Consider the following 14,920-nt stretch of genomic DNA (forward strand, 5'->3'; position numbering starts at 1 on the left):
TCAACTAGAAATCACTAGCCTATTGGGGAAAAGCATGTCAGTTTTCCATGAGATCCTATTCCAGGCACTGGAACAACTTCTGGTTGTTAGCTAGACACCTTTATTAACTTTTATTATTGAGTTCAGACATACTTCCAGTAGTTACAAAAATGAAAATGCATTTAACCAAACATGTTTCAAAGTATGTTTTCATTATAGGAATATCAGTTTACGTGTAGATTCACTGATTCAAAGAAGGAAGGTCTGTTCTTAAGAACTGCCCAGATCTCTCAAACAATACAAGACAAAGAATTGAACTTATTCCTTATTGAATCAGAACATGCAATATAGGAAAAACTACCAATCTGGATTTTTAAAAGTCTCTTGAAAAACAATTGGACCAATTTAAATTTCATCTCCTGAAAAATTATTCCAATAAGTCAATTTAATTTGTTTTATTAAAATTTGCTCTTTACCTCTAGCATCAGATTTCAACCACTTGTCTTGGTATAATTTTATCCGTTACTATGAGGAGATCTTTTATATCAAATTTCCTTCCCGTGATCTTACAAAGTCAGTTGAAATAGTCTCTTGATGTTCCCTTCAAAAGCTAAATAGATTAAGCTCCTGGAGCCTTGCATTATCTTCAGGCATAGCTTCAAGCCCTCTAACCATTCTCACCGCTCTCCTCCTCTGATTCTCTTCCAATTTGTCATCATCTGTCTTAAACTGCAGAAGGAGAATTGGACATAAAATGACAGTGGTAGTCTTGCCAGCAGTAAAACCAGAAACAATTTAATATACTATTTCTTCTTATGTGGCCATATCATTACACTATGAGCATATGCTCATCTAAACTACCAGATCTCCAGAGCCCTTCACCATCTAAAATGTATTTTTTTTCTTTGCACCTACCTTATGAAAGAACTTTGACTGCTCTGTGAATCAACAATCCATATTTTTGTCATCTACACATTAGCAGAAATTGTAATGCTTTTTTCTAGGTCATTGATAAAAAGGTAAAAAAAAATATGAGATCTATTCTTTAGAATAGAGCCTGCCTAATAAATATTCCCAGTTTACATTTGCGTTTTGAGACTCATCAGTTGGTATTTGTTCACATATGCTATGATGACATGAACCTCCATTCTTGCCAGACAAAGTCACAGGTGTGATGAATATATATGACAGATTACCAATAAAAATGTCATACATTTAGACCATATAGAAAGCCTTATAATTCCTTCCCATGCAGTTGGTATGTTGGCAAATTTTATCATTAATGTATTGATAGCTGCTCTTCAGAGTTGCCTTTTCATGAAGCTTTGAACCACCAGGAACATTAACCAATTAAGATTATTAATCATTTTTGACACAGACACTGTTAACTACCCAGGAAAAATAATGAATTCTATCATTCTACTATTCTTGCAGAATTTTAATTCTCACTGCTGGGAGAAAAACAATTGGAAGTGAAGGAGAACCAAAGGTAAGATCAATAGTCAAGGCTCAGTTCAGTTGTCCCCATACAGAAACCTGCTGCCTTTTAGTCATCATGGGGTATATAAAACATCTTGCAGACCTTGGCTCTAGAGGAAACTAGACCCATGCTCTTGTAGAGTGGTCACCAAAACCCAAAGAGAACAATTTTGGAAACTCTGAATCACAGTACACACCTATGTGCGTGTATCTGAATCAAGCTCTCAGCTGCTCTCATTTCTAATACAGCAATAGCTCAAATAGATGTGATGCAGTCCTACCATCTGTCTGTATTAATACAATGGATTTTGATGCTAGTGAGAAACTAAATATAGTAACCACTTCAAAGTCACATGTCAAAAATGGGAGCTGACCCAAGCACAGACTTAACTTTACTTCACGCTGAAGCTTCATTACACTGATGAATGAACAAAAGACATTACATGCTATGACCGAAATGCTACATCCTCAACTCTTTAAGTATGATTTTTAAAATACCATTGGGAACACTTACAACTCAAATTTGCACAGCCAAATTTTCCATGCCGTATATTCTTTCTCTGTTGGACCTGACTTATCTCCAGATTTCCTGTCTCAAAATGTTAAAACAGCACCATGCACACTCCCAAATGCACCATTTCATCTCTCTCATCTGCACTTGCAAGTATGCTGCCCACCCATAGAGCACCTCAATAACTGTGGAGGACTTGTCCCATAATTCTCAGCCCTTCCTATTCCTATCAGTGGAGAGAGATCTTCCAGCAGTTTAGTAGCTTTGATTCTACCATGAAGAAAGAAGGAAGGGAATCCCACAGGTTATCCCTCTACACAGATAAGGTGCTGTTTACTCCCTCGTTGCAATAAAAAATATGAAGTGTAGCAATGTGAGATGATCTCACTCAACTTTAAGCAAGTCATCTAGTCTGCCTCTATAGAAAATGAGAAGACTGTTGTCTAAGGTATGCAAGGTAAGCCACTCTTTGGGAGTCCAACTCTCTCCACTGATAACAGACAAAACCTGTTACTCAGTTTAGACAAGACATGTTCTACAGACAGGTGATACAGACAGATGAAAGCAAGAGAGAAGAAATCCACTTAAATGTCTGCCCTCTGGAGTGTGCATGAAGTGTAATTATATTATTTCCATTAAAAAAACAACTAAACATAGAAAATAGCGCATCAAAGTCCCCAAGCTCTGTGAATATAGGCTAATGAAGTAGTCCAAAACCACAGAGAAATAAAAGTGGAAGAAGCCAGTGACAGAGCAGAGAGTACGGAAATCTGGGACAGAATTAATTTGTCTAAGATTAGATGACTAATGCAGTTTTAGAAACTTCAGAGTATTCCAATCTGAATTCCAGCCAGTTTCAGAAAGCTGTGAGTCTCCCATAAAACATAAGTCACATCTCAGCTCCACAGAGACACCTGGGATACTACAGAATGTACTGAATGAGAATTTGCAGCTATACCTGTCTTCAGACAAAGGAATCCCACTCCTAGGGTGGGATTCATTTTGAGCTGAAGAAGCCTTATATTTCGCTGTCCATGTGTGAACTAGATGCACAAGCTCTCAGTATAGGCAATGGAGATCTCAGGCTCCCCTCTGCTGCCTGAACACAGGCATCTAGCTGCCACTCCGGAACAATGCAGGTCTAGGTCACATCTGCCATTTCCATGCAGATGTCTTAAATAGCTTGGGAAGTCTCACATGGCACTACTTATACTGAGCTACAGGGATCCCACTCCAAGACAATCTACTTGATGGAGTCTAGCGAGTGATTCCCCAGTAGAGCTGAGCAGCCATCGTCGCACTCAGCAGGACTGCTACCTAGGTCCCAATAACTGTGTGGATTAGTGGTAGGATTTAATGTAGATACCTAGACCTTTTTGAGATGTCTTACCTGAATGAGGCCCAATGGGAGACCTTAGTCTTCTGAAGCAGGCAGAACATCCTAGGGTGGCTCAAATAACACTATACCTCTGCTGGGACAACTGAAACCTAGATGTCTGTTGCTTATAACTGGAGCTTAGCCTTCCAGATCATATGCAGAGAAAACAAGCAGAAACCAATCTACCATCAGTTCCCTTATATTTATCTGAAATCTGACCTCCTGATCTCAGTGACTTATCTACTGGGACCTATTTTTAGTTCACAGCTGACTAGGATTAAGATCGTAACAATCCACACTTCAGTTTACTGACACACAGCCTGGTGACTCCATGTCCCTGGTTTTGCAAGGTGCTGAAGGGTCGTACTTTGCTCCTTGTTAGCTCAGACAGGTGTGCAGTGCTGACAGATCACTTGGCTTGACTAGAAAACCTTGCTAAAAAAGGCTGATTACAAACTAGCTCTAGGAAGGGTTGTGCAGTGTGTTAAGAGCAGAACTAACTAAAAGCTTATGCACGGGTTTCCAGGCTGCTGAATTTGGGTAGTCTTGTCATTGTCACCTGCATTCAGAGAGTAGCACACATTGTTAGACACCAAACACTTGACTGACACCTTTTTGGGGCATACTACCCTATATTCTTGAATCCACTGAGACTTGAGCTATGCTGGTATTGAGAAAGCTGTGGATTAGGACAGGTACTCTCTCTGCCTACTTGTGTCCATTCTTCAGGAACAAACTGTCAGGAAAGCTTTTAAACAGCTTTTACCTTATCCTTAAAACACTTTCATCACTGAGAAAATAATTAAGTTTTATATCATCATGAAAATGAAAAAAAAAGATGTACCTTGTCCTAGCTAAGCCCAGTTGTATGCCTGTACTTCACTCATGTTTCAGGCTCTGACACAGTCACATTTTCAAGTTGCTACGTTCCTCTTCCCCTGACTTTCCAGACAATATATCTATTTGGATCACGCTCTACCTATACTTAACTTGTGAAACTCTGATATTGGTCATGTTTGATCAGCCTTAAAGAGATCTCCATGTGAATCAAAGTCAGTAATGCCAAAATCAAGCCTTGATGAAGTGTAACCCATTTCCAAGGCACAAAAGCCCCCCGCAATGCCATAGTGTGGGCTAGTCCTACAAAGTCCAAATTCCTGCAGTGATAGCAGATATAGTTCAACATAGGCAAACAGGCATCACAATCTGACACAGTCATGTCCTACTCTATTGCAGGACAGATCTACGTAGTCCAAGAATCATTAGGTGAAGTCAATTTAGTAATAAACAAATATTTTTTTTCCTGACTACTCCTCTAAATTCCTGACTAAGATCATTAAGACCTTCCTGAGTCTGGCACTGATATGTATCATTCTGCAAGTATTCAGTACTTACATCTATCATTATGCACAACCTTCACAAGAGCAAATCAAGAATTGCAATTGGGAACATCATGATTCCATAATTTGTGTTCATTCCTCTAGAACAAGTTGTCTCAATTTTAAGTTTTATGTCTTCTGAACCAATAGTAATACCATTCATTTCACAAATAAACTGCACAAATACCCTGCTCTCCACGCTCAGATGAACTATTCAGTATTAACTCTCTTTTTGCATGTTAATGAAACTGAATAGGAAAGTGTTACTGAAACTCATTTAACAATACAGAGAAGAGTTAATTGAAAAAGATGTGCAAAGGCTTTTTGATTACTAGAAACTGGACCCATGTGCCTCCAACAAAAACATCATTATTCAGTCCTACATCAAAAGCCCTTCTGAGATGGATATAGTTATTGGAATGACACGGGAAAGTCTAGTATATGATTAGTCAGAATGTGCCTTGTACCATGAAGGGGAAAAATATGATGTGTTTTTCCCCCATATCATCAAAAGCAAGCATTTTGATCAAAAGCTACAATAAAGGATGTCACATTTCATGTAATGTTTCACCCTTAGATCCAAAGTCAAGTACGATTTGCTCACATAGTCTTTGGGCAAACGTTCTCTTGCACATGCAAATTACACTCTTAATACTGAGCAACAGATAACAGGCATTTAGAAATTGCTTAAGATTTTTCCCATATTTCAAAACTGGTAAGATAATATCTTCATGTAAAAAGCACAAAATTTTGCTATAGATAGTATGTAGTCAAGTAGTAATTTCATTTTTCGTCTAGAATTCCTTCCTAAATATGTATTTTTCTAGTATTCTTTTTAGAGTCTGTTAGCTAACGTTACCACAGATGATAGATTCAATAAATTTCATATTTTTGACCAATCTCAACAATCTGGGACCAGAATTAGGCTTGTACCATGTGAACATTTTTCAGTCTGTAACAACTTAATGTAAAAGTTGCTGAAATTATAATTCAATTAGTATCAATAGTACAATTGATCACACACCTGAACTACAGTGTTTCGTTCCAGTTCCTTTCTCAGGAACAACTTTCTCTTAGGACAACTTAGTCACTGGTTTTCACACTGTGTTGGACATTGTAACATGCTGATGCCTCATGAACATGAATTAATTTATGCCTGCCGTACATAAGGCATGAAGCAGTATAATAAGAATTGTGAACAGAGATATTACAACATGCACAAAAGAAAAAAACTAAACCAGGTACCTTAAGTTGTAGGGCAGTGTATTAACTCCAGAACAATGCTTCTGCTATGATACTCACCTCTACAGAAAAAGCACCAAAGTTGGCATTAAATAGTTGTCTGAAGGCACAGCAGCTAGCTGAAACACCATTTCTCCCCATCACAGGCAAAATAGTTTTGCTAGCACGAGAATAAAAACAAAAAGGTAACCTGAAAGCATGAAGCTAAGCCACTGGCATCAAGATGCATTGCAGGCACTCCAAAAATATTTGCGGAAGAAAAAAAAAAAAACACTTCTCCTCGAAGACAAGGAAGCAGGTAAGAGTTATTTTCACACTTTGATTTTGAATTTTATAGCAGATAAAAGTCTGGGAAGGCTTGTACTTTCACATACTGTATGCATAAGCACAAGTGAACATTATCACAGACAGATATGCAGCAGAGAGACACAAAGTGACCGCAATGTGACGGAAAGAAACCAAAAGCCCCTTGATCTCATTGTGTCAGATGACTGCTGTAGGAAACTTCTCCTTTGAAGTGCAGAAAGCCTAGATGCTGTGGCACAAGCCCTGAGTTAAGCCTCTGTCAGTCACCCTGCCTTGAAAGCCTGCTCTCTCGGCAGGTACCTGGTGGGGTGGCAGGCAGGGGGAGGGCAGCTGGGCTGAGCAATGGCTTTACGAACCCCACTGTCACCATCAGAGGCTGTGCAAATACAGGCATACATCTTCAGAGGGAAACTTCTCTCCCCTAATTTTTGTCATCGCCTGCACCTGAGCAGAGTTGGGGCTGTTCAGCCTGGAAAAGAGGAAGCTCCAAGGAGACCTTATAGCGGTCTTCCAGTACCTCAAGGGTGCCTACAGGAAAGACGGGGAGATTCCGTTCAGGAGGGCCTGCTGTGACAGGACTAGGGGTAACCGTTTCAAAATAAAGGGAGGTAGATTTAGATTAGATATTAGGAAAAAATTTTTTACAATGAGGGTTGTAGAACACTGGAACAGGTTGCCCAGAGAGGTGGTTGATGCCCCATCCCTGGAAACATTCAAGGCCAGGTTGGACGGGGCTCTGAGCAACCTGATCTGGTTGGAGATGTCCCTGCTCACTGCAGGGGGGTTGGACTAGATGACCTCTGAAGGTCCCTTCCAACTCTAACCATTCTATGATTCTATGATTCTATGAATTCACATCCACAGTAGAGGGGAAAGCTCCTAGGCCACAATCCACCCAAGCCATTTTTGATGCCCAGATGACAGTGAGATGAAAAGCGCCTGTTCCCCTCCACTCACCACACAAGCCGGCTGGCACGACCACTGGAGTCAACATCCTGCCCAAATAAACTAAAGCACCAAGAGACAAGTGGGCTGGGAAAGCAGTTTGAAGTCTCCCGAGACATAACAGTCTTTGAAAATATAGAGGTCATCTGGAAAAGAATTAAGCGGCATTTGACTTTGAGAAGCAATGGGAGACAAGATAAAAATAGCTTTATTTCTGACAACAAGTGCTTCTGAGACACTTGATGTGTTTAATCATTTTCCGTTACCTCTGACAGAAAAGATTAATTACGGAACTGCACAAAAATAGTTCAAGGAATGTTGTGACCCATGTGAATATTAAAGATACGAGAGATTCTTAAACAGAGTACAAAAAGAAGATAAAAGTACAGACCAGTTTCAGTGATTTAAAGCTGAGAGGCAATCTTGCAGTACTGAAGGCAGCTAAAATAGTCCTTGATTAAAGACTCGACTCCAGTTGGAATCCGGGACACAATGCTCAAGCAGTATTTAGGGGAAAACCAAGATATAATCACTGCTATCAAAATTGGTTTGGGTGTGCTGGAGCTATATAAACATATAAAAGCTCCAGAGCTGAGACTGACCTGCAAAGTCTTCTACCAGAGCATGAACCTCTTTGAGGACAGGGCAGGCTCCAATCCTGTTGGCATAATCAAGTACATAAAATACCGACAGAAAAAAGATATAAGGGAAAGAAGACACGAAGAACCTAGTTGTAGTCCACAAAAGTAAGCACACAGAGCTGCACAAGCTGTAGTAAACAGCACAAACCAAAACAATAACACCACTCTGCAAGAGTTGATAGTCATTAGACAAGGAGGATGAAAAAAGCACCAGGACTTTGGAGGAACCCTTAAAAGGAACAGTGGTTAAGCTTGTGGCAACTAAATACATTATTAGTCCAAAAAGCAAAAGGAACATTAATGGATTTTAGGTCACACTCCAGCTGGAGAGAAGTAACATGGTGTTAGAAATAGTAGTAAGAAAAAAAAGTTAAGCATATAAAACTCTCATAAAACTCATATAAAACTGATATATGAAATATATATGTACAATATATAAAACCGATGAAATAACACCCAGTCAGAGCACTGAGATTAAATGGATGCTAAAAAGTTGAAAAGACAGTATTTGTAATAGTACTGCTGAGGAGAAGGCATTATGGCTCCAAACCTTTGGTCCCATCAAGGTTTGTACAAACTCGATAGAGAAGGAAACAAAACAACTGAGAAAGGAGCTGAGGACTGCCTGCAGAAAGATCTCAAACTACAGAATAGAGTTTCAAAAGCCCCTGAACTCATGGCTCTTCCCTGCACTTACAGCAGAAGCCAAAAGAGAAGACAGATAAAGCTGTAGCTCTCAAAAGTCAGAGTGAGGAGGACAATTACACTAACATATACACTCTCAATGACATCAGTTTAAAAAAAAGAATCTGTTTTTCGATATATACAGAATCAAAATAACTAAATAAATATATAAAAGGCAAATATTTCCATTACCTTTAGGGGGGAAAATTCTGGAAGAGGTGACTAATGCCAAGCATTTTTCTGTGTTTGATGCATTGCCTGATTTTCTGGTAGACGCCTATAGGGAAGCAAAACGCCTGTGTGCAAATTCCCCCCCTCAACATACCACTTGGAAATGCTTGCTCTACACATTGCTGAACTGTTTCCTATCCCAGGGGTTTCACGGGGAGAAAGAATATATTTCTGATGGTTTAGTGGGTACACAGGACAGTAGCCTGACACCAGAGAAAAACTGTGGAAGCACATGAAGAGAACTGCTTTGGAAAGTGTCAGAGTCAGAATCAGTGTCAGCTGTCAGAATCTAATCAAACAAAAAAGGCTGATCCCATATAACTAGTGTGTTAGGAAGAAACATTTTCTTAACAAGAAATAGAAGTAAACACAAACAAAACCAAAGTCCATCATCGATATGCGTGCCAGATGGACAAGAAAGTTATAAAAATGCTGGGCCTAATCTAACTAACTAAACCAACAACCCAGATTGGAAAGATGTCGAAGACAATCTAGAATTTTGGGTGGAAATGAAAAATTGAAGAATCCAAGTTACTCAACACCCCTATCCCTACACTTAAACCACCCAGGCCTGTGCACTGGCGTTAATGATTAGCCCAGAATCTTATGCTGGGCACACCAGTAGATTCAAAATAAATTGATCCATCTTAAGTATGCAGCTACTCCTGGAGAGGTACTAGAATAACTTGTGTGCAGCTTAATGCTGAGAGTTTCCCAGGAGAACGACAGCAAGAAATCCCTGCCATACCATTATTACAAGAACATAAACTGGATTTGGCAAATCAGTGCTTGTCAAGTTGAGAAAGGCAGACAGAAATTATTCCTGAGGTACTTTAATGTGCTGCCCAAAAAACCCCAGAAGTTCTTAAGCCACCTTGAGATGAATGGGTAGAGGCTTTTCCCCAACTATGGTCCCAAAAGAAATTAGATTGCAGGAGTATTCATGCCAAAGTCTTTATGAGTCCTGACTATCAGCTACAGAAGCAATGAAAATATCCCCAAATCACAGAGAAAAGCTTATTGGAGCAACAAATAATTGCAGAAATTCAGGCATTTCTGATGCTCCAATCTGGCCTGTCATAAAAGCAGACAGCAGGATTTGCTGCCTAACGGTTGTTTTTTGAGCAACAAATGCTATTACATCATAAACCACACCTGTTGTAGCAAAAACGCTGGAGTTTGGCAAAACAGATTTAGCATATGCTGTCTTTATGATTTTGTTATCAGGGCATGGCTGGGAAGAATTTTCCCCTACATTCATGGGGAGCAGTACTGCTTCATACGCACCCACCACCCAAGGATTTCACTGTGCTCCAGCTTTTTGCAATATTCATATCATGCAAACATGGGAAAAATTATCAGAGGCTAATCAAATCCATGTAATTTCATGAACAAATGATGTATTAACCCACAGCCAGACTCAAACAGAGCTGAAAGAGTTAATAAAACAAACATAAGCCATAACTTTGGCAGCATAATCCTAAATAGATTGAGGAACAGGTCAACTGGTACAGGAACGAGTTAAATATTCAGGAGTAGACTAATCACCTTATCAACAGCGAGCAAAATTAATAGGAAGCTTCTTGCTCTACAAGTCTGCATGAGCTCAGATCTCTTCTGAGTTCATTTATTTTCCCCCAGGATTTTATATTCATGTTTGCAGATACAATTAAGCCTTTAACCAAGCTGTTAAAGAAGGTGCAGCAATGGGAGTGGAGATAGGACAAAGCCTGACCTCTTCAACATTCAAAAAAGGCTGGCACAGGTAGCCCCACTGGGGATGCTGTTCCAGCACGGCCACTTTATTTGCACTTTGTTACCCCTCCAGAAGCAGTAGCGGCCATGTCATCACAAACCCAAGGAAAGTCAGTCAGTTTACTCTGTATGAAAAGGAGAACGTGGTGCTCCTGAGAGACTTAACACAGTGACCCAGAAATTACAGAGTGGGTGAAAGGTGTAACTACCAGGCTCAGCATATTTAAAAGTATCAATAGTGTGGGCTCAGCAGAAGAATGAACTACAACAATAGGCTGTCCCCAGAGCATACCATGGGGACTTCATCCAATTTGTTGACAAGAAGTGTCACTTCAAGGAGGCTAGAACAATAGAAGGTAGCTCCCTCTGGGAGAAGACATTAAGCAATTGGTACAGAATTGTTTAATGTGTACTACAGTAAAAGTTTCAGCTACACAAACTAGACTCTCTCCCTTTTCAGCACCCAAAGATAACAGCTCTATGGTTGCAAATAAAAATTGACAAGTCCTTTATCAATCTCACTACAAACCAGTAACTGCTGCAGTGCCCAGGTACATCACTACAAGGTAATGACAATCAGAGGTATGAGAACACCCCAGCAGTGGTGGTTTGACCGGGTGCTACGCACCAAATGGCTTCAGAAGGTATTTCTGGATGAATGCGCTGGTGGATAGATTTTCCCATTGTGAGTTCCTGTGTGAGAAACAACACCCACTGGGCAGCAATGGCAAAAAATGACCTCAGGTTGTGGCAGAGGAGGTTTAGGTCAGATAACAGGAAACACTTCTTTACTGAAACAGTGGTCAGGCACTGGAACAGGCTGCCCAAGGAAGTGGTGGAGTCACCATCCCTGGAGGTGTTCAAAGAAGGTGTAGACGTGGCACTCCAGGACATGGTTTAGTGGACATGGTGGTGTTAGGTTGATGGTTGAATATGATGATCTTGGAGGTCCTTTCCAATCTTAAAGATTCTATGATTCCAAGAGGAATTCAAAGAAATCTCTACCAGTGGAGGGTAACAGTAATATGGAGGTGTTTGGTCCTACGTAGTTGGTACAGGAATTATAAATTCAGTTAATGTATATGCAACCAATATATTACAAGCTGTCAGAGATCAGACATCACATCAGCCTCAAATGAATGAGGATCAAACAAAAATAATAATATGAAGTAAGCAACATTGTTTAATGACTGCGAAAACTTCAGGCTGTCAAACAATGACACGCAACAAAATGTATGTGCACAGAGGGGCAAAGCTGAGCATCATTAAGCAAGGTCAGAACAAAATTACTGTATCAGCGCTCTGTGCTATAATACAGGCAAATGCAACCCAGAACGAAGGGGACTTACTTTTGAGATCACGTCTACAAAGATTTTTTTTTTTAAACCAAACATTTGGGTGGTTCACGCCCAAGTCTAGCTCAGTCACTCACAACATGGTAACCTGAGTTTACTATAACCTTGGCTATTTAAATTTAATCATTCTCAGATTAGAGCTGTGCATCAATGACAACGGGCTAGGGAATAAGACAGAAATTTCCAGTCAGCCCTCTAGATGGATGCAAAAAGCAGCTGATCAGAATAAGCAATACATATGTGAGGGTACCAGTTTTCAACCTTCAGACAATTGTTTAGATTACAATTTGACCGGATATGAATATGGAATTCTTCCTTTTTATTCTAGTCAGCCTGCAACTGTTTATGTGAGATCCAGCTGTGTTTGCATGCGTACCTGATATAAAGCAATTACTAGAAACTATCTCATTGTGTGTAACCTGCCTGAAAAATTCTGTTTCATGTATATGTAACGGAAATGACTGAAGGGAGTGATTTCAATTACACACCTTTACAAGTAATGCTCAAGTTGCAAAAATCACTGAAACTGTATACTAAATTGACTTTAATCCAGTAACTTTTGAAGTAGCTTTTGCATGATTGTTACGGATAATAAAGCATTCAACTGAAACATCTGAAATCTAGTAGGTTGTAAAACAAGCCACAAAAGCAATTATTACAGTGTACTGCAATAGCAAACAAATTACTCACAAAGAACTGCAATAGAGAAGACAGGGTGTCATTCTTGATGGGAATCCCTCTTGTGTGGTCCCCTTCAGCTGCAGGAATTTTGAACTTGTCTCTATATCCTGTAGCTGTAATCCTACTTAAGACTTTTATACTTCATCATTTGTACCAAATAGAAGAGTATTAAGTGCTCAGCAAGTTGAGGAATAGCTATACCCTGGAAGACGGAACCACGGACTACCCTCAGACCTGTACAGCTTATCAGGAGGCTGTACCAGGCAAGAAATTGCTAACAGCTCCAAGAAGAACCCCTGCTTGGTCCCGATCCATAGAAATCATAGGAGGATTCACAATATCATTGCCAGATTCAGAAGTAATGGCTCACAGTTTGCTGACTACTGAAAAAGGGGATTATAGCGCAGTAAATACAGCATTGCTATTGCTAGTACCAAGCTACGGGATGCATGTGAACTTTATCTTGACTGAAAAGTCTTGACTTATTGGGATCTGCTTTAGGTGATCATGAGCCTGTTTTAGCTGCAAAACTACTCAGTGATAGGGGAGGATGGAACTATTTCCTGTCTTGTTTTTTTTCCTCCCTTTGCTTAAAGCTGGCTCTGTGGTGGTATGGTTCTATCCAAATGGTATTATGGGTCTACTTCTAGGCAAAGGAGCTAATGCCAGCTCAGGTCTGAGAGAGATCCTGCCTAACCTAGATCTACAGCTACAGAGGGGTACGGGTCGTCTGTGAATCTTGTGTCAAACCTGTAAGCCAGTGCAAATGTCATAAGCATTCCACAACATGAATGGCAGCAGACATCTATGTTCAAGCAACCGAATCCCACCCCTATGGAGCAGCAATCAGTTCCGATCCTGACAGACAGCATTAGATGTCAGAAGTGTGAATGGCCACTTGTGACAACTAAGATATAGTTGCTTAAATAGGGGGATCCAGTACCATTTGGGATGTTCTGGTCTACCGAGACATCTGTATAGGCAGATAGAAGATCTGTGGGAAACCTGTGTCTTTTAGAGTGGCAGCTGGAGGCTAGGCAGGATACTTTAGGCTTCTCAAATGGCACATAGTCATCTATGTGTGTAACTTTTTAGCCCTAGTGGCTTTTAAAGAGGGAGCCTTGCGATTGTATTGAAGTTATGACTCTGAGAAGGACATATACTGTGGAAGAAGATGTAACACTGTATAAAAATTCTGGAAAGATTCAGGGAAACCAAGAGGACCTAAACTAGACTTTTTAACTCCAAAGGTCTTAACACCAGCAACAACCCCTGAAAAGACTGACATGGTGAATCATAGCACACTGTAGTTGGACAAGACAAGTAGAACTGAATGACTTACAACCTAGTGGTCTTGATGTCTCAGTTGTCTGCCCATCTTCACAACAGTACAGGGAACCATAAGGCTAACTGGAAAGTTTTAATTAATACATTGGCTATTCTTCCTGATGTTATTGCTTTCCAAAAGAAAGATCTGGGAAACAGTAAGAGGAATTAAAACTGGTTACTCAGCAAAAGGTACACCTCATCAGTAGGGATACAGTCACTGGAGGAGGCAAACTTCAATCAGACACCTTCATTTTGAGGAATCACACTCCTCAGCAGTCACCAAGAAGATAAAGTTCAGCTGCTCAAATCAGAACACAGAAGAGGAGAGAGACATTCCAGTGCAGGGAAAGATGGAGGGAAATGAGATTCACTGGGGCAAGAGAAACTCTTGGCATACCACATTTTTAGAGACTCAAACAGCAGAGTGATGACTTCAGTCAAGAGATGGAGGGACAAAATGTGACATCCAATTTTATAGAGAAAAAAAACCCTTGAATCTTTGCATTTCTTCAGGGGCAAGCATGATTTATGTATATTTATTTTTCTATGAGCTTTTGCCTATACTGCAGTCACAGATTAAACTGGATTCAATTTATATCTCCTTTGATTTGGGAAATACATTTAGAATCTCGTCCAAAGTATGCTGAAACCATGAAAATACACTTCTGAGGTATGAATACATCCCTTTATGTCTGTTTGTAAATGCATGTTTAATGGCAGATAGAAATTGCTCTACTACAGAGATGAGTGCTAACCCAAAAGCATACAAATAAGTTTTCCTGCTTTATTCTTGTATTCTCCAAATATAATAAAAAGCAACAGTTGAGCTAGAAGTTGAATCTTACAGAACAGAAAACTGCAACAAACAAAAAGCATTTAAAATTAAATATATAATTCTTACTTTATAAACACAACCTTCGTATTATTGGTTATCTGTAGAAATTAAGCTGAGTTTCACCTGCTTGTATACAAGGAATCCAAATAGTTTGGCTGACATAATATTGAATAAATGCTTTAGCATAGCT

At 39.8% G+C, this 14,920-nt stretch overlaps 1 protein-coding gene across 1 annotated transcript in view; it reads right to left on the minus strand.

The window, feature by feature from the left end:
- Positions 1 to 14,920, minus strand: part of KL (klotho) — a 47,707-nt gene that overhangs the window by 13,328 nt on the left and 19,459 nt on the right. The window lies entirely within an intron of this gene.

Source organism: Chlamydotis macqueenii, chromosome 1 (assembly GCF_036417535.1).
Source record: "Chlamydotis macqueenii isolate bChlMac1 chromosome 1, bChlMac1.mat, whole genome shotgun sequence".
NCBI classification, from domain to species: domain Eukaryota; kingdom Metazoa; phylum Chordata; class Aves; order Otidiformes; family Otididae; genus Chlamydotis; species Chlamydotis macqueenii.